The sequence below is a fragment of the Crocodylus porosus genome, unplaced genomic scaffold (genome assembly GCF_001723895.1).
Source record: "Crocodylus porosus isolate Cpor-Errol unplaced genomic scaffold, CroPor_comp1, whole genome shotgun sequence".
Lineage (NCBI taxonomy): Eukaryota > Metazoa > Chordata > Crocodylia > Crocodylidae > Crocodylus > Crocodylus porosus.
In genome coordinates this window covers 10,062,285-10,083,341 of record NW_017728947.1, presented here as the reverse complement: position 1 = coordinate 10,083,341, position 21,057 = coordinate 10,062,285, and the positions used below count along the sequence as shown (strand labels likewise).

The 21,057-nt window shown below is 43.1% G+C and overlaps 1 long non-coding RNA gene across 2 annotated transcripts; it reads right to left on the bottom strand.

Moving 5' to 3' along the window:
* Positions 1 to 2,937: 2,937 nt before the first annotated feature.
* On the bottom strand, positions 2,938 to 20,168 carry LOC109321650. Of its 2 annotated transcripts, none has more exons than XR_002104124.1 (3): positions 19,715 to 20,168; positions 3,616 to 3,785; positions 2,938 to 3,149 (listed from the first exon to the last, which is right to left on the bottom strand). It is a non-coding gene; the product is annotated as an uncharacterized LOC109321650 (long non-coding RNA). The 2 variants fall into 2 exon arrangements; XR_002104125.1 differs by having other exon boundaries at positions 19,844 to 20,168.
* Positions 20,169 to 21,057: the final 889 nt, after the last annotated feature.

Sequence of the window (21,057 nt, the reverse complement as noted above, 5' to 3'; positions counted from 1 at the left end):
CTTGTTTAGAATGAAAAATGAATATATTGACAAATGTTTTCTAAATAAAAGAAAATGAATAGTCACTAGACCCATAAACAAAGCAATCCTAAAACAATATAGGTTTCATTTCCAAATGGTCATAGTCTAAGCTATATATAAATGTAAACCACAGTGAATCTGGCATGGGTAGGCAAGGAAAGCTTTTTGCTTTCAAGAAAAAACCCACTGGCCTCTTTCTGCAATTTTTTGTGACTTATATAATTTGTTTATTGCAAAATGTGCTTTATACATCAGCGGTCTTTGTTGAGTTTGTTAAATAGACCACTCAAGAGAGGGATTCAAATTATGCAGTACCTTTTGACTTTTGTTCTCTGCTTATTACTTAGACAGCTTGTCCATACTTCTTCCAACATGATGCACTCAGATGCAGCCATTTAGCCTCACCAGCTTTGATAAGCCCATACTAGCAAATGTTAACAAATATCCCAGTGTACATATTTATTATGCTATGTTTACCTTAAATTTGCTATTGCCAAACTATCTCTGTCCTGACCCTTAACCCCATTCTAGGGATAACAGAATCCTGTTACTCTGCCAAGCTCCTTAAAAGGAGGACACCCTAAGAATTCTTCTTCTCAACATCAGGAAGAAAGAGAACAGAGGTTAATTCCTAAAATTAGAAAGCATTTAGTAACTAGAGAACATGGGCTGAATTACTTCACACAATGGGAAATACACATACAGAATCAGATACTTGGAAAGACCATTAAAACAAGGATGTTAAGGAGCTCAAGAAAAACCTAAACGTGTTTATGGAGAATGTAGGGATTGGTGGGTATGGTAATAAAATAGAGAAAACTTGAAAAAGAAAAGCAGGAGGGATGGGAATACTAGTTTATACATCCCTGTCCTGTTCTCTACATATTTTTTAATATTCTTTAATGATACTGCTCTTCCACATCCAATCTCACATCCAATCGTGCATTTAAAATTCCTTGACTCAGCGAATTAAAAATATCATGATAGTGTCTAGAAATGCCTGCTCTGAAAGCCAGGATATATATATGAACTGCCAAAGCATTGTACCTGCAGCTGTTTCAGCTGAGATCTCAGCGACAACTGCTACAAGACAACTTGTACAAAGATACTTGCTACTATAGGCAAGGTAGGGTTGGTTTGAAGCAAAGTACTTGGATGGTTAATATAATAATCACTAACTTCAACCTTATATAATAGTTTGAAAAGATACTGCATGAATTTTACAAGCTAAGTTGCAAAAAGCAGATCTCAGGTCTGGGAAAGTAATTAATTTTCTATTGTTTTGTAATATTTATTGTATTTACTCATTCAAAGCCCAGTAGGCTGCTGCTGCTACACAGTTAGTATTCAACAATCTAGTGTAAGAGAAGTGAGCAAACTTTACATCCTTTTGTCTTTACAGTAAGTATGAAGAGCAATTAAATGTCCAAACCAGCATTGCCAAAGAAACATTGCCTACTTAATATAACATTGATCCATCTAGCTACAATGAACCAAGTCACTTTACAGCAGGGATAGGCAACCCCCCTGGCACATATGCCAATTAGTGGCACATGGAGACATTTTCATCGGCCAGGAGGTGTGTGAGAAAATTATTTAAAAAAATAAATGTTTTTTAAGTTGCTGCTCTGAGCTCTCTGGAGCAGCCGCAGGTCCCAGTGCTGTGGCAGGCACCTGGGGCGGGGTGAGGAGCAGGGACGCAGTCTGCGTTCTGCTGCCCCTGCCCCTGGAGAGGAGCTGCAGCTGGGTGGGGCTGGTACCTGGGAGTGCTGCTGTACTGAAGGTTCCTGGTCAGCTTGGCCCAAGCGTTGCCTACGGCAGCTTTTCCCAGGGGCAATCCCACGGCCAGGGCACTGCACCGGGGGTGGCTTCACCCCACTCGTGCTATGCCCAGAGCACATGGAAGCCAAGCCCAGAGGCCCCCAAGCCTGGCATCCTGCCCTGGCCAGGTGCCGTCCCCTCACGAGTAGGGCAGCTGTAGCCCACCCCATGGAGCTGCATGGGCTGAGTTGGGCCCCACCTCAGGTGCTGCTGGGTGCCCCTGCCCAGCTGCCATGGCCGGAGTTGCCAAGCCCTGGGGCAGCCCCCGCTTCCCACCCAGCCCCGGCTCCTCCAGCTGCCACCTTCACAGGGGCCTGGCTGGGCTGGCCTGCCCATGGCACCTCCTTCTCTCCCCCCAGACCCTGCCCCGAATGCCCAGCCCCAGTGCTCAGCATCCCAGTGCTGCCCCCGCCTGAGTGGGGCAAGGCATCTGTCTACCCAAGCCGTGGCCAGTCCCTCCATCCCTCCCAGCTCTGGGCCCAGGCTACCCCCACTCTGGGACCATTGAGGAGGTCTGGGCACCTTGGCCCTCGCAGCTGCTGTTGGGGTGTCACTGCCTCCCTCTTCCAGACACTGCCCTGAACTAGCAGGCCCGAAATACAGCTGGTAACAGTGGGAGACTTGGGCAGCAAGGGACACACACTTTCTCTTTTTTCTTTTTTCTCTTCTTTCTGCTGTTCTTCTTTTTCTTCTCTTCCTTCTCCTCATTTTCTCTCTTCTCTTATTTCCCCATTCCTCCTCTTTTTCTTTCTCTCTTCTCTCCTTTTTCTATTTCTTCTTTTTCTCTTTCTCTGTCCATTTTTCTCTGTCTCCTCTTTTCTTTCTCTAGCTGTCCTTTTCATCTTTTTTCTGTCTTCTCTCTCTTCTTTCAACACAACATGCTTAACAAAAAAACCACACAAAAACAAAGGTAGTATATTAAGTTTTATTTATGGTCACCAGGTTTAGAATTTTTAGAAAACCTGGTATTTACTGTAAAAAAAGGGCAACATTTATGATTATTAACTATATTAACATGCAGTGCATCCTGTCATGTACCCCCTGCCCCAGATCTGTTTTTCTAGTGTGTCGGCACTCCAGCACCTTACAAGGTAGACATTGCAGGTTTTTTGGCACTCCAACCAAAAATGTTGCCTACCCCTGCTTGATAGGCTTTGTAGGAGCTAAATGGATAAACAATGACAACACTTGCACAATATACACTATTAGGATGCAGATCAATAGGAATGTTCTTGTAGTGGCTGAAAGACTTGGTAGTACTGTGGAGAAAAGACAGCTTCATAATTCATCTCTGCAAATCTAGAACACTGTAAAAAGAGAAATCTCAATCAGTCTTTTATGTTTCACTTGGATAATAAGTATGTATGAAAAATCTCTTACTTTCAGAAAATACAGCAGCCAGGGGCCAATATCTTCCCACAGATACATACACAGTTCTCACTCAAGACAGTTTGGAAGCTGTATAGATCTTGAACACTTCAGGTGGCAGAATGATTAAACTGTGGTTGTAATTATACGTTGTCAGAAATATTTTCTTAACAAAACAAACTGAATATTCTCTTGAACAGTAAGCAGAACAATCCTAACATAATATGATGTGTTTAAGATAAATATAGTCTAGACTCTAATCAATGTATACATGTAAACCACAAGCAGACTCTTAAAAACATGAGAGAACTTGGCTAGCCTTCTCCTGCCCTACTAGCAGTTGCCAGCAAAAGTACACAAAAATGGGGGAAGTTAGAAACATATTTAACAGTTCTGGAATCTTACATTGTTGGACCAATCTCTTTGTGTTCTTCAATCCTGTTTCAAGATTTATGAATACCAGAAGAGCTGGGTTTGGGTATTGCCATTTCCCTTGCTACTAGCCCTCTAAATGGAACCATCTGATAAATGGTGGTAGTGAAGCAAAAGATGCATTTCATTACAGAGATTTTCATCTGTAGAAAAGAAATGGAGCTCGCGCTGTTCAATTTCTTTATCAGCGATTTGGACGATGGGATGAAAAGCAACCTGTTTAAATTCACTGATGATACCAAAATTTGGGGTGAGCTGAGCACGCTAATAGGGAGGGAAAGACTGCAGCAAGACCTGGATAGGTTACAGGGGTGGACTAGCAAAAACAGGATGTGCTTCAATACTGACAAGTGCAGGGCCTGCATGTGGGCAGTAGTAACCATCAGCACACTTATAAGATGGGAAACTCCCTTCTTGAGACCATGGAGGCAGAAAGGGATCTTGGAGTCATTACTGATTCCAAGATGAACATGGGCCGACAATGCGAGGTCATGGTTGGCAGGGCTAACTGGACCTTGTCGTGCATCCACAGGTGCATCTCTAGCAGGGACAAGGAGGTGATCCTCCCCCTCTGTCTGACGCTGGTCAGGCCACAGCTGGAGTATTGTGTCCAGTTCTGTGTGCCCTGCTTCAGGAGGGATGTGGACAACATTGAGAGCGTCCAGAGGGCCACCCGCATGATCTGGGGACAATAGGACAGACCCTACAATGAGAGACTGCGGGACCTGAACCTGTTCAGCCTTCACAAGAGAAGGCTGAGGGGGGACCTGGTGACTGTCTATAAACTCACTAGGGGGGACAAGAAGGGCTTGGGAGAGACCTTGTTTCCCCTAGCGCCCCCCGGCATAACAAGGAATAACGGCCACAAGTTGATGGAGAATAGGTTCACAGTTAGGGCAGCTAGGACCTGGAACCAACTTCCAAGATAGTCTGGTCTCTTCCTCCACAATTAACGGAGGTGCCCGAAGACCAAATTCTGCTGGGATGTCATACATGCATTACTGACTATATAACAGGGATTTAATTTCCCTGTGACCAAGTACTATTTTTTGGGACTTGGGAAGGAAACAGATGATTTCAGCAATTCATGATCACTATCTCATCCCATAATGAAGTCCCCTGCTACACATAAAACTGCTATGTAATAACCTAAAAATACTGAGATATAACAACTTTCTGAACACTACTTGGTGATATAATCTTATCACATATTGGTTATAACAATTTCTTCTATGAATATTTTAATTAAGCCTAATAGACGACTGCAGAAGAAAAAACAACAACAGGAAAACAATGCAACAGCTATAGCTAAGTAAACCTCCCAACACGCTCTGGAAGGAATTACAGGACAATTGCTCTAGCCCTAAGAAACACAACTATTTGCCAGGTACAGAGTCTAGAGATCAAAAGGACATTAGAACACTTACAAAACCCTCACTGGATTTTGAGGGTGGTAATTTGTCAGTGATTGTCTGGGGGGTAGACAGAAGTGATCAGAATAAGCTGGGTCTTCTTCAAATCCAGGGAATGGTAGTCTTTCAGGAGAGATGGGCATCTGTTGTATATGATTTGGTGTGTTCAAAGGAACAGGAGAAGTTAAAGATGTAGTCAACCGAAGAATTGACATATTTGGTAGCTGTGTGTTGGGATAAAGACAGCGGTGATTTTCTGATCAACGCCAACAGCAAAGAAAGCAAGACTTAGAGAAGGAATAAAAGCCAAAAGAGTACAAAAAAAGTCACCTGGTAGAAATAAGCAGAGATGCACCTAAATAATCAAGAGCTGACTTTGGCCACATATAGACATTCAGTTTCTTCTGGGAGAGTTACTGCTCTCCCATAAAAAAATATGAAACTACAGATGTTCAGGATTTTTCTCCCAGACCAATGATGGCCTCTGGGAGAAAAATACACCAGGAACAACCAGGGTTAAATCACTCCTGTGAGAGTTTCTCCTGGAAGAGCAAAGGTTTGTATGTTTCCTTTGGAGGGAAGCTACAGCACACTTCTACAACATCCTAAGATGTTTTCCTGCCCTTCTCCCTCCTCCCCCAGACATAGTGTGTCACTTGGGCTGGACTCTACTCCTCCAGCCAAGCAGGGACCAGAACATGCCTCCTTCACAATTCCCACATTGTGCTGCAGGAAGACGCAGGCTGACCCTGAGCAGTCAGGGTCAACCAATCAGGGCTATCCTGTACACTGCTGCCACTTGTCTCCAGGCAGACTGAGGTAACCTGCAGGGCATGCCAAGATGAGTGCACAGGGGCCCCCAGTGGCACATCTTCAGCAGTGCACACCGTCTGCTCTTCAGGGACTCAGCATTCACATGCCTGTTCAAGGATCTCTTTTCTACAAGAGAAACAAAACTGGGAGAATTCTTCCAGATCATTTAGACATGTGTACCCAGCCAAATGTATAGCTGCTGCTCTCCTCTGAGGAACAGAAAAAAAAATGATCAGAAGGGGACTTGAGTATCCACATTATCTGCAGATATAATAAAGATAGAGAGAGATAGGCCAGAACAAGCCAGCCAGACTAGTAAATCTAAGCGACAACCTCCTAGAGCAGAACATGAAAGAGTATGAAAGAAGCAGCAACTGGGTTCCTATCAAATAACTCATCAGCAGGTGATCTTGAGCAGGCTATAGTTTGGGGGGGGAACATCAGCTTGAAAAAGAAAGCTGCATGTAGAGGCCAAACAACTTGCAGACAGAGTGAGAAAAATGAAAACAGTGAGAAGGAATAGCAGGATGAACAAGAATGGAGAGTAGAAAGAAAGAAGCAGTGAAGAGATTGGGGAAAAAAGACCAACTACCATGAATGTCAAATGGACAAAATGGGCCAGCAACATTCCGATTCAGTGGACAGAGACAGACTCTATGACAACCAAGACACCTAGGTCCATGGGCAGCATAAGTTCTAAGCGGGTACCTTGTTATAGGTATAGGAATAACACAAATGAGTTTTTCATATTTTTGAGAGGATTTAAATTGGGTAGCCACTGAGCACTGAATTGAGTATCTTTCTCCCTGTCTAGGTGGATGCTTCATCTAAGGACCTAGAAAAGAAGCTGGAAATTATGAGCCATATAAACAAGCTCAGTTGCAAAAGTTTGAATTGATACCTGGTGTACATAGGAAAAAGATTTCTGGGCTTGTGGGTATCAGATAAAAAGGGATATGAACTATGCTGAAGGGCACAGGGATACACAGGAAAACTCTGGGAGTCTTGCTAGTATTACAGGGTGCCAATGAGTCTGGAGCATTTTTTTTTTCTTTTTTTTTTTCATCTAGCCTAAAACCTTGGTTAACGGACAAAAATCCTAAAATAAGCAACTGAAAAATGAGTTCATAAATGTGCATGGCAGACGGATAAGGGCTGAAAGAAAACCCAGAGTACAGTGCCACATGGAAAAGACTTAGGATGGAGGACACAAAAGTACTTCCCTGGTAATGGAAGCAAATAAACTCAAGGCACAGAGATCTGCAGCTTTAAACCAACCTCCTAATATCAATAGCCAAGATATAAGACATCATAATTGCATGGGAGCATGATACAAATAAGCTGACTGCCCAACAATTAAGCACCTGTAGCACTAGGCCATGGAGGACGACCTTTCTGAGGTTGATCACACTTTTGGAAGAGCCACCTGGATGCTTCATGAAGAATTGCTGCAGTACAAAAGAAAAACTTCCATGAATTGCACATCACTGGTTATGACATAGCATCCCTCCCTGGAACCTATATGGAAAATCCTTAAACAATTGCAACTCATACTAGAAGGAGACCCAATTCTTAAAGAGATCTTCCCAGAACTACCCATCCTATCCTTTAAACAAACATCAAACCTTGCCAACCTCATCACCAGGAGCAAAACCTCTCACGGCCCAAAACATACCGAATGGATCTAGACCAATGCCTAACCCACTCATAATTAAATCAGTTTGTCTGACTAGGCCCATCTTATCACATGACCCAGATTTACTCTTTATGACTGCTTTGTCCTTATCATTTATCAGCATTTATGATTTTTTCTAAATTCTCTCCCTTTTGCAAATTTTGTCAGCAGTGATTTGTTCCTAGATGTTTCAGAAAATTACTTGATAGCACTAGGCTAACTGCTGATAACTTTGGACTTTCACTAAAAACACTTCAATTACTCCCATCTTAGGTAGTAACTAGGGATGTGCAAATTGGGCCTTATTGGATTCGGCCTGGATAAGGGACAGTGATTCGATTCAGATCACTGTCCCTGATCAGATTCGGATTCAGATGAATGAAAAGATTCTATGCTGATTCAGAGAATCACCAATTCAAACACAGACACAGCTTTAAATGTTTTTTCTACATACCTTGAGGTACCAGTGTGGCTTGTGAACACTGCAATGCTGGGGCGCATAGAGCGTTCCACAGGAGTGCGGGGGGGCCTCCACATGCTCGGCAGTGAACCTGGAAGTGGACTGGAAGTACTTCCGATCCATTTCTGGGTCTGCCGGGGACCATGCTGGGGGCCCTCCCTGCACCTCCCGGCTCGGTGATCAGCTGCGGGGAGACCCTGGGTGTCCCCCCCAGACCCAGGGGGCACCAGCTGCTGAGCCTGGGAGGTGCAGGGGGGTCCCCAGCACACTGCCCAGCAGACTCGGAAGCGGACCAGAAGTGCTTCTGGTCCACTTTCGGGTCTGCTACCAAGCACACTGGGGAGCCCCCCATGCTTCTGTGGGACACTCCATGAGCCCCAGCATCACAGCATTCACGAGCTGCCTGCTACCTCAAAGTATGTAGAAAAAACATTTAAAGCTGTGTCTACGTCTGAATTGTCAAATCTTTCTGAATCAATTTAGAGGGTTCTGATTCAATTCAGAACGATTCAAGGGTCCTCTGATTTGATTCAGATTCAGAGATTCAGCCACTGAATTGGGCCAAATCAAATCAGAGACCAAACTTTTGCACAGCCCTAGTAGTAACCCAACCACATGTTCACATAATTAAAAGGTGCAACTAAACAGGGAATAAACCAAAGTTGTTAGGCAAAATGTGTAAAAACTTTGTGGTGATTTCCCATCGCTCCTTAAATTGAGTGTGGTCAGGCCAATCAACCAAGTGGAGCTTCTGGCCTCAGAAATGCATCGGAGCCCTTGATTTTGATGCTATCCTGAGATTCAGAGCACTGATCAGGTGACTGACACTCCAAGCCAGGTGCATCATGATCCTGGGCTCCCCCGAATCAGCAATATGGCACAATTGGGATCCAATTCCCAATTCCACAATCACACCTCCTGCCATGCATGGGTAGCATGGTAGGAAGTTAAATTGCTGGGATCACAGATCAGATCCCATTGAACTTTTAAGTGAATGAAGATCCTGCAGTTCTGTTCCCTTTAGCAGCAGCATCAAATGGATTATAACAGGGGTGGGCAATTATTTGGGCCTGTGGGCCACATAGGGAGCTTTGCTAAACTGTTGTGGCCCAGAAACCACCCTACCCTCCTCCCCACAACTCACCAAAACTTCCTATGTGGGATGAGAAGACAAGCAGGGAGTGGTGTTTGGGAGTGGGGCAGGTGGGTGAGGCTGGGATCACAGGGTAGGGTCATGGGGTGGTGACAGTGCAGGGCCGGTGCAAAACCACAATCCACTGTCCGCACACCCCTGTGATGGGTACAGGTTCCACAGGCAGGGACATGCAGGGAGCAGATCAAAGCTTGGCCCTGGCTCTGTGCTGTCACCGGCCAAAGATCACAGCTCCCACCTGGGTATGTGCCCTGCTTGCATGGGTCCTAGCCAGTCTCCATGGAGACCCTGGGGTCACGGGGCAGTGACAGCATGGGCCAGGAGCAGAGCTGTGTTCTGCTCCCTGTACATCCCTGCCTGCAGAACCAGGGCTCTGTCCCACCCCCAGCCTCACACTGTCACCGCCCCAAAATCCCAGGGTCTCCCTGGCGTTGCCTGCTCGTCTTGCTCCTGGACACTGTTCTCTACCAGCCCGTGGCCCCATCCCAGCTGCCCAGCTGTGTGCCCTGCCCTTGACAGTGGGTGCATGGCAGACAGGTCAGGGTGCCCAGGCAGCAGGGCTACGTCCATCAGCAGCAGCCAGAAGGAGCTGCCACTGCTCGGGCTGCCAGAAAATGGAGTCCAGTTGCCATACCACCCTGGCCCTGCTGCGCACCGGAGGGCAGTGGGACCAGCTGCATGCACCACAGCCCAGGCGGCCCCTTGCACCTGGGCTGGGTGGGATTGAGGGACCCAGACAAAAGCTGTATTTTGCCCACCCCTGAATTATAGTGACCAGGCAGCCTTATAGGAAATGTTAGTTATTTTAAACCTAAGGCATTAAGAGAAAACTTCATAAACCAACAAGCCAGTCTGTATGCATGCCTCTCCAAGGCTCACTGCTGAAATTGAGGAAGGCCCAACTTTTTCACTCCTTTTGCAATACCACTCTTTTCTCATCATCCTGCTTCTTTGGATACTCTATGACTTCTGATCCCCTATTTCCTTCCTGAGACTGCTTTTTAACTGTCTCTGGCAACAGAGTTATGTCAATTTAAGCTGGAGCCTAGAATAATGCCATTGTCCTGTAACTGGCATCAGCGTTTGTTGGGAGGTTTGCTTAGCTACAGTTATTGTATTGTTTTCCTGCTCTTTTATTCTGCAGCCACCAATAAGCCAAATTTGATACACTCCTATTCATTCCTAAAGGAAAGTGTAATGTTTAATATTAGCACTTCAATGACCAGGATATTGCACTCCAATATGCAAAATTATTACATATTGCTTTTCTTAGATTGTTGCACAGAAACTGCAAACCAGAAACCAGTCATACAGCTTGTTGTGAAATTGCAACCAAGTGGAAACAGAAAATCTTAGCACTACTGATAGCAGAAAAACTGAAACAAAACTGATACAACAGCTACAGAAAAACTGATACAATAGCTAATTACAGAGGTTTCTTCCATGCAGCACTGTCATCATGCCATTGATTTGTTGAATCCACTTGTCAGCAAGGCTCAGAAAATTTTCAGGCCTTAGCAATTCTCCAGCTACCAAATAATATGCCTTTCTATAACATGACCTCAACATATTTGAGGTTAACCTTTGTAAGTCTTTTTCTACTGTTCCTAAGTTTTGAAACTTAATCAGATCTACATACAACAACAACAACAAGGCTATGAATATCTTACTACTACTTTTTCAACATTTTCATTGCATATTTCCTCTATAACAAAATGTTTAAATGAAATGATAAACAGATTTCCCTTTTTGGTTAATAAAAACAGTTCGGCCTGTGTAAGGACTGAAAAACTGGACTCCAAAACGTCCACTCTGGTTCTTCAGACATCTAGCTACTATCTCCTACTACAGCCTTAACATACTATTTCATCCTATTTACAAAAAAAATTATAATCCATAATACTTAATAATATATAAGACCATTCTTACACACACTACACATAACAACGCCAAGTTTATAGAATAGTGTTTAGGTTGCAGAGTAACGTATTAAAAAAAATGAAGTACTATGTACCAGGTTTATTCCTACGCAACTTTAACAACATCTTCCTGTGCATCCATCCTGTGAATAACTCAGGAAACTTGTGAGGAAAAAATAGTATGCAACAGGGGTGGACAAAATGCGGCCCGTGGGCCGGATGCAGCCCACCAGGCCATTCTATCCAGCCTGTGGGGCCCCTAAAAAATTTAGAAAATGAATACATATCTGCCCCTGGCTGCCTGTCATGCAGCCTTGATGGCTTCCCAAACTCAGTAAGCGGCCCTCCGCCCGAAATAACTGCCCGCCCCGATATATAATCATGTAAAGAGAGTATCATAATGCATATATGCAAAGGACCAAAATAAATTTGCTGAGGTATTGACTAACTTTTAAGTGCCTGAATATGCAACCTGAATACCATTCTTTTGACACAGGTTTTAAATAAAATGGAATAGGTTTCTTTAAAAGGAAACAGGTAAGACAAATTGTAACCCGTGCCGGCATACTAGGCCGGGTGGTTGCCAGATTTTGGATCCTCAGGGTGCCAGTGGTGCTGGGACCCCCCTCAGGCAGATCTGATGACTGAGGTGTCCCATGGAGAGGTATGTTCCTCACCCTCATTGCCCAGGAATTTACTCTGAACCCAACAAACACACTGGTTTCTTTATTATGTACAACTATATACAGAAAAGAAATGAATAAGCAAAAGAAGAAAAATATATCAAACAACAATAGGTTATAATAAAAGCAACTGCAACATTAAGTGAATAATTCCAACACACTGGGTGGTCCCACCACTGGCATCAAACAACCTCAATAATTACCTTCACCTGGTTATAACCTTTTAAAACAGTTTCCCCCCCCGATAATCCAGGTTGATTTTCCTCTGGTCACAATTCCCTTCCCATAACAATAAATGGCAACACAGCTTTAACTATGATCTACCACGAGATCGTGGAGGCGAGTCTTCTGCTGCTCTGGGGAAAGTGGACTCCTTGGTCTTTCTCAGTAACCCAGCAAAACAAGTCTCCGATCAGCCACTGCAGGTAATAGGCGTCTTATTTATTTAGTTTCCTTCTGAAAAATACTCTTCCTGCAAACACTAGGGATTAAGTGTCCCCTCACACCCGTGCAGATTGGAGATTCTCACAGCCTGCTCCCTTTCTGAGTTGTCTCTCTCTCCCAGCACCTCCACCTCCACATGCAGACAATGGATTCCCTCTGCAGGTCTCTGTTCCTGCAGTACGAGCCTTTCCAGCTCAAGCAGAGGACTTCCTTCTGCAGGTCTCTGACCAGGCAGCTTCTCCCACCTAGCTTACCAACCCCTCCCCACTCTTTCCCTGGGTACCTGTGTCCCTGATTGCACAACTTTGACCCGAGTGGGAAATCAGCTTCTCCTGGGATACTCAGGCTCTCCTCTGCCTTGATGTCTGCTCCCCAGCGAGCCTCGGCTCCATTCTCTCTGCATGGGGGGGGGAGGGGGGAAGAAAAGGGAAAGGAGGAGGGCGCTGCGTTTCTGTCCCTCTCTCCAGGCTGGTGTTGCTCCCTTCTGGCTTCTCTGTTCTTCTTTTCCCTCCCTTAACTTTTTATGGCTCAATAGCAGCCAATCAGAGCCCTTAGTTTGTAATGGGAGCTCTGGTCACAGTTCAAATGTTCCAATAAAAAGCATACACTGTGCATAGCACACCATCTGGCCTGGGAAAGCTAATGCACCCTCTGCAATTTTTTTTGCTGCATTTCTTTCAAAGTTCTTAGGCACAGCTCACCCACTCAGTTTGCAGCCAAGCGAGCCTTTGCAGCTGTTACAAAATTATATTATGTAGAACTGCAACAAGACTTCCACCACACATCGTAAGCAGCATTTGAACTTTGAACCTTTACTACCGTGTGGCACAGACCCGTACAGCTATAAGAATACCTATAGTTGCTGAAAGTAGAGTATTATCCTAGGAAGTGGGTAGGCAGCTGCTAAGTCTTTGCTTTGGGTAAAACTGAAGGAAGCCCAGTCAAGCTCTCTCTGTCTCACTTGCAACTGGGAGAGAGAGTTCCTGTTCTGTGCACTAAAAGGAACGTGAGCTTTTGTGGAAACGTTCTGAGTCTCAAGGAGTAGCTGTGGGCAGCCCCACCTGGCTCTTCCTGCCACTCATTACTATGGCCCTATTAGCTCCACAGTATCTGCTGCACTGACAGCACTGTCAGCCCAGCCTCACAATGTTTGTATTTGGTTACTAATTTGACAGGCTGCCAAAGTTCTCCTAAGCAATGTAAAGAAAGAGGGGAAATGGGGATTTTCTAAGGTTTATATCTCAGCAAAACCTGAATGAAATTTCATGGGATGAAGAAAAGTCACTTCTCTAGCCAAGGGCTTTCTGCCTGCCAAATTTCAAAGGCTGAATCCAAACAAGAAAGCTGTTGGAGCTTCTCAAATCATTCTTTTACTATTTCTTTTTTAAATGGAAACCGTTAGAAAACTAAACGTTGGAGTCTGCTACCAACTGTCACTGTAGCTAGGTGGATAAAATAAAGCCAATATCAGCTGTTAATATTTAAGGGTTTAACTACCCTATTGAAGAAATTTGTAGCACTTTAGTTTAACATAAATGTACTTCTCACCAACCCTCTGCTGTGGACTTTCAGGCCTCTTTGCAAGGTAGAAAAGACAAGCCAAGAGACATAGCTCTGCTAGGGACCTGTTTGTGACCTTAGATGAGGAAACTTTCTGGGCTTCACTCTCCCTCCTGAAAAACTGGGATAATGTTATTTATTCTCTTTGACATATCACCAATTTAATTATTTGAAAAACACCATATTAAAGTATTACTGTCTTGTACTCTCTTCAGCTGACCATGTTCATCAACACTAGTGGAGTTCATAGTGAGCAGGAATTGGTGAGAAGCAGCTGTTACCACCTGCTCTGCTCTTCTGTTCTGAACAGAAATAACAATTTTAATAGGCAGATTTGGGAAGGAAGTGAACATTTCCACTTTAATGGATTTTAATGGGAACTTGTTTCTGTATTTCACAGAAACACAGAAATCAGAAAAATGATAAAGACTTATTAGGCCAATTTGTCAATGCTTCCACAAGAGAAGGATTTATCCCTGTGTAACTATAAGGTGCTATGTCCATTTCACATTCAGACTATTAAGGTATGGGTCTTCTGCTACATCTCTTTGGCAAATGCACACGAGAAGTTTGGATTTACAGTTTTCCTCAAAAGCAGTTCCTCAAAGCAATAATGCATGTTGCCTATATACACATTAAAGGGTGACACATACCTTTATCTGTTTGACCACAAGAGAATGAAACAAAGATACAAGCAGAACTTCTCTAGAAAAATGCATATATTTTGGTAATACTAATGTTTTTGTGTTATTGCACAGATTTGCACTAAAATAACTATTTTTGCAGATATTTTGTATGAGTTTTCCTCCCTTTACTGGTGCTCCTACCAATAAACAAGTACAGTAGGAATAGAAGCAAAAGAAATGGGAAATACGAGGCTATGTGTCTTCACTCCAATAAAAATGTGCTCTTACTAAAGTACAGTATTGTAGCTTTGTACCACAAACACTGGTAAATGAAATGTCCTACTCAGTACAATATAATGTAAAATCCTAGTGGAGCTAAAGCACTGTTTATATTTAGATATAGCTAGTCAAGGTTAACCTCAAGTGAAGGATATATGGTTGACTTTGGCTAGCTACGGCAAAACAAATACTATCTGTGCCTGTTCTCCAATAGGTCTTTCCACTAAAATAGTTGTCACAATTTGGCTATCATGATGTGGAAAACATCATATGTTGTATAGCAAAGAGGTAGTCTAACAGGTAAGGCAGCACCTACTAGGTTCAACAATATGATCACACTTTTCATTTCTTTGTTTTCGTCAGTCTTTAAATGAGGGCAACAATTCCTCTTTTGTTTGTACTATAAATAATAGTTTGTTCTGCTACACTAGAAATGAAGCTAAATGAATATGGTACTCTATATATTGATGTGCTTCCTGTCTTGTTTACGATAAAAACTATACTGTTTTTAGAGGGGACGTGTTCTAAGAAAAGCTTTTAGAACAGGTTCAGAAGTATTAAAGCCATTTCAAGATGAGGACATATCTACCCTTTATTTCCTTAGTCCTTGAAAGGGCTTTTAAAATGTTAACAGCCATGACTGCCTTTCTAAACTGATGTACCCTTCTCAGCTCTCTCCCTTTGTAGCTATCTTTTTGTCTGTTCTTAGCTTTTTTCCTCTTTCCCCTCTCAAAACAAAAACTGATAAGAGATTAACCTTGAACTTTTGGTTGGTATCATGATACAAAAATGTTGCGTGGTACACTGAGAGTAAGAATTCAATTAAAAAAGATCCTTGCCTTCCATATATATTGTATTTTTTCCCATGCTCCCTTGTGGTAATATCTATCGCAAATCACTGATAATAAAAACTGGTGAGACAGCTGGACATACCAGAAGTATTTTCAGTTAAAAATTCTGAGAGAAATTGCATATCTTATGACAGAAATTGAACACATTTCAAAATAAGTTAACATTTTTAAGTTTTTTTATTTTAAAAGGCTGTTTTTGAAAATAGGTTTCAAACTAAAAACTTTGAAGTTTCACTGCTAAGCTTTCTTGTAAAGTGTTCTGAAAGGGTAACTACTTTGATGATCAGAAATTAATTAGTTATAATGAAAGATCCTAAACAACTTGAATAAAAAATTCCTAAATGCTGAGTTTTATACATGCTAACTTGTTAGCATGTTACCCAACAACTATAGTCTAATTAAGCTGCAGTTAATACTTAGCCCATGTATAGCACTTTGAACATGCACTGTGCAATCATTAATCCTCATGAAGTTGATATGTTATCTTAATTTCACAGATAACACAGAGAAGTGAGATAACCTGCCCAGGGCTGCATAATAAGACAGTGGCCCAGCCACAATTATGATACAAGAAGTTCTGACTCCCAATTTCATAGTCACTACTTTAGACAAGGGGTTGGCAGTCTACAGCCCATGTGCCAAATCCAGGCTGCAAAGAGGCTGAATCCATAATGGAACAGGATGGAGAACATCAGGCAGCATGCAGCTGCAATCTAGCTACCCTCCCTTGACAGGTACCTTGAGTTGGGGTGGGGACTGGTAATTTATAACCTACAGCAAGGAGCTGGGTCAAGCTCTGGCCCCAGGAGGTAAAAAAATTGCTAACTCCTGCTCCAAATACTTTATACAGTTACCTACTAAAAAAAGATCAATGTCACATAACAAGTTCTTCAGAAGACCTTGCAGAAGCATTTCTATTTAAACTCTGTGATTTCCCATACTTACAATTTTCCAATATAGTCTTTTGAACTAAAATTTTCTAGGCTTCTGTCTGCGAAATATCTATTCAGCAATTTTAAAATTCAGGTTAGGTGGAAGTAGTCCTAGCCATATTTCTTTCAAGATAGATGCCAACACTATAACATATATTACTGATACCTGAAACTTGGCTGATTCAAACAATCTTGACTGAGATTATTCTTATTTATAATTTATTTCTAGTAGTTCCCAGAAGGTATTGGGCATTTTCCAAACAGAAAAGATAACACAATTGCCATCAAGCATGGAGCGCACTATATAAACATGGAAAGCCAGACAGAATGCTGAGGAAAAGGGTATAATGTATAAAGAACAGCAAGATACATATCTGATTATTCATCTGTTTTTTCATAATAATTGTGTAACATATTTAAACAGCACTTTTGAGAGAGAATCTCAAACCCTTTTGCCATGCTGAAGCAAGCCGTTTAGTCTTGCCCTGATGTCCGTCTCTCTTAATTAGCTACTGTTCTAGTGCAGAATTGTACCTCTTGCCTCATGACTATTTAATTTAATAGCCTCTTGTGAGTGACCCAGTCAAAGGCTTTTGGAAAGTCCAAATAAATACTTGTTATGCTTTACAAAATGAAATAATTCTGACAAATCAAAATAGACAAAGGAATGCTCTTTGACTCCTGTAACTTCCATCTAAACAGGACTTTTATCATTCTGTTTTTAATAATAATTTACTGTGATATAAACATTAATGCTCTGAAATGTCTAGGATTACCCTCTATAAAGACACACAAAACATTTGGTTCCTGCTGTTCCTAACTGATTTTAATGAATCTATGTTTTTTTAAATAAATACCACTGAGTCTGGAGACTTGTAGCTCACCTCCTCCTCTGCCTTTCAGCAAGTACCTACTAGGGGTTCACTGATAGAGATTTTGGGGGCTGATACCAGTAACTGATTTTTAAGGAGGGATATCAACCCATACCAATCCGATTTCTGATAAAGCTATGTGCAGCTGGCAAGTCTGTTGTGGTGAAAAGAGAGGGGGAAGGAAAGGGGCATGAGGGGGTGCAGATCAACACCCCCCATGATGAGGGAGGGCGTGGGGCAGTGCCAGGTGCTGCCCAGCTGGGGGGGATGGGCATGGGGTGTGCCCCCGGATATGTGCTGGGTGGGCTGGGCCGGCTGCAATGCTGCACTCAGGTAGGTGGCAGCAGCACTAGAAGGGGGTTGCGGGGGCTGCAGCCACCCCAAATTTTGCTGTAGCCCCCTCCCAGTTCTGCCACCGTCCATCCCAAGCGCAGTACATCCCCTGGCCCCTTCCTGCAGATACAGTCCACCCAGCCCACCCTGCACAGATCTGCCTCCTGGACGAGTGGTGGGAGGCACTAGACAAGTGGAGCACAGTGGCAGAAGCCACCCCCTCGCTCCTCAGATGAACCGTGGCTCTACACTGCACCCTGCCCCACCCTAGATGGGCAGTGTCTACCCCAGCCCACTCCCTCCCTCACCATGAGGGTACTGATCTGCACCTCCCCCCCTTTCACCACAACAGACTTACCAGCTACACACAGCTCTCCATGCAGTCGGGCTGTTCTCCTCACTGCTTGTGTGCTGCACTATGGCTGCGTGCACACACAGGCATTTATCAGCCAAACTATTGGCCACATCAGGCCAATTTCCGATATAGTCCATTTTCTTTATATTGGTGCCGATACGATATCAGACTGATGTATGGGTGCACCTCTAATACCTACACCTGTTACACAAGCTAATACAGAAAAGGTTTATGGGAGCCTCTCATTAAAAATACTTCCAGGACTTCACCATTCACATAAAACCACCAACACAATAAGGCATCTGAATCTTAATAGATCATAATTGCTCCCAAAAGCCCCAACTGCATATCACAGTGCGCCATAATTTAAAACAGATCTCATATGAAAGGCCGGTTTCAGAGTATAACAATACTTCTCATTTACATGTGCTTAAAATAATAAAAAGGCAACATTTCACATTTACTTTCTGTAATGGTGCAATTGCTGCAGGGATAAACTCTCACAGATATACGTTTCTTTTGGAAATACATGGGACAACATGATCTTTACAGCATATTTTTTTTTAATTAGGAAACAAGTTTTAGGTTAAAGTACACCAAAACTTACTACCTTAAATGCTTAATGTAAAGATCCCACTATATTTTCAAACTGGTGAAACACCCATTGAACTTAACAGTTAAAATATATGGTACAGTTAAAAACTACACATTTTTTAAAAAGCCAATGTGATTTCATTACTGTTCCATCAATGCTCTGTTATAACACTGCATTTGAAAATATTGGCATTTTAATTAGATCAGTACACAATTAGAATCACTGGTCACCTCCAAAAGACGTTATTTATATTTGTAAACCAAAAAAATCTCCATGGAAGTTGCATGTATTGTATACAAACATTAAGTCGAAACACCACCATCTTAATATTGGGGGGTATTTTTAGAGAAAAGTGAATATTTGAAAGCCACAAAGTGAACAAATTAATTTAAACTCAGACTCTTTCTCCCTCTCTAAGTCTTTGTATTTAATTAGGATGCTGGTATATCCAGAGTGCTACATAATACTAGATGCAATGAACCTCCTCCAACATCTGCCTTCCAGAATGCTTTTTCTGGCTGCCATATCTGTTCTTCTGTGACTCTATTTAGCTCCGCAGAGAAGCATTTGGGGATGTGACCCAAAGCAGAGGGCTTAGATAAAATGTTTGTCATGTGAGTGACTTTAGAAGCCTATATCCTCTTTGCATATATGACTATCAGTGTGCACTGGGGTCCTCAGCATCTTAAATTAACTTTGAAAATTGGACTTGGAATCTTCAAGGACTTTTGAAAATGTTACTATAAAAGAAAAGTTGTACCTGTTTCAGATGCAGGTAAATTTGGTTGGTCCTGTTTAGTTAAACTGTTTCAAATTTCCATGTGAACCCTCTTGTATTTATACCTGTATGGCTTATTTGGGTTTTGTATAAATGGTTTAAGTCAATTTGAGCTAAACTAAACTTTAAAAGGCCATCTCTCTAAATGAGGAAAATCCCAGGCAACAACACAACTGCTGATCCTTCCAATTAAATCCCTGCCCTACACTTAACTACATTTTGAAGGCATCAAAAAACTCAGACCCTAAGGGAAAAGAAAAAGGGGCCACAAAGAGAGACCAAATCAAGTGTTAAACTAAAGCATCTGCAGTTCTACCTATAACATTTCTCACTGGTTCTCCTCAGCATTGATAGCAGGTGTGGGGAAAGTCAGGAGTTTATCCCCTGGACTCTTCTGGACTGATAATAGGGAGCACATAGTACATAGGTAGCCAGAACTAACAGATGAAACAAGGTGGTACCTGAATTGGATGAAGCTGAGTGAAGGTTGAGTTTCTATAGCAAGGGGAAAGGACCCAAGGGGTGGTTCTTGGCCTGGGTGGAAGGGCACAGAGAGGAGGAAAGTGTACTTGGAATGGGTGAGGATATCTAAAAATATTAGGTTTGGACAGGGTATAAAAAAGGTCCCACCTCTCATCCTCCCTTAGTTCAGTTAATCTTCCCCGTGTTGCCAGCCATATTCTGATTCTGTCCACCATCTCACCCTAACTTATCTATGAAACCCTAGTCCATTAACCCTAGCTTCCACTCTGTTTCCCCCCGAGTTCCTCCTTCCCCATTCTTCCCAGTCACAAAATACTACAGCAGCCTCACCTCTACCACAGTGCCGTATTTCAGCAAGTCAGAAGCATAGGGTACTTACAAACCAGGAAGAAAGATAGCCAGTCTCATACTTCGCACCCCCATGGCAGCTGGGCAGAGTAATTACTGGGAAAACCTTGTTCTGTCCCTGTGACCAGATGCATGAGATTCCAGCAGGCCATTGGGGTGGCATGTGGGGGCAATCTACAAGCATGAGTTGCTTCCTGCACATGATGCTTTGAAATTTAGCCTGGAGTGAAAGATGAGGAAGATACACACCCCAACAGCTATTATGGTACCTGTGTGTACACACTTTCCTCACTGGGAATCCTCCCCAGGTGTTCTGGGTCTTCACTGAATTCAGCCTGAGCATGTGTGCTGGTCAGGAGGTGCTACTGTGGACTTATGGGAGTATACCTACCCAACCAGCCGGTTTGCAGCCTGCAATGGCAAGGAACAGAAGTCTCAAAACACTAGCTAGCTGTTTTTTTCTCATTTCCTTGGGGTGAGAAGAGTGCTGGGCTAAGGCATGTCACAGGAATACCTGCAGAGCCCACTTGAGGATCAAGCTCCCATTGGGCAGGGTCTGTCTGGTCCCATACACCCTGTCACTCCCACAGGCCCTTGAAGCCAGAGATAACTGCAGGGAGAGAACTATAGAAAAACTTTTACAGAGCACAAGGACATTTTCAAGATTCATGCCTTCCTCCTTGGCAACAACTACCTAAGACCCAACACTTAGCCTTCAGCCTTTGTCTTCTTCTCAGGGTCCCTCTCGCGCCTCCCAAGTGGCCCCTCTGTGCTTTAAGGGAAAGGGTTGGAGCAGCAGGGCAGACGAGGCTCTTTGGGTAGATGTATCTTTTCTTAGACCAAC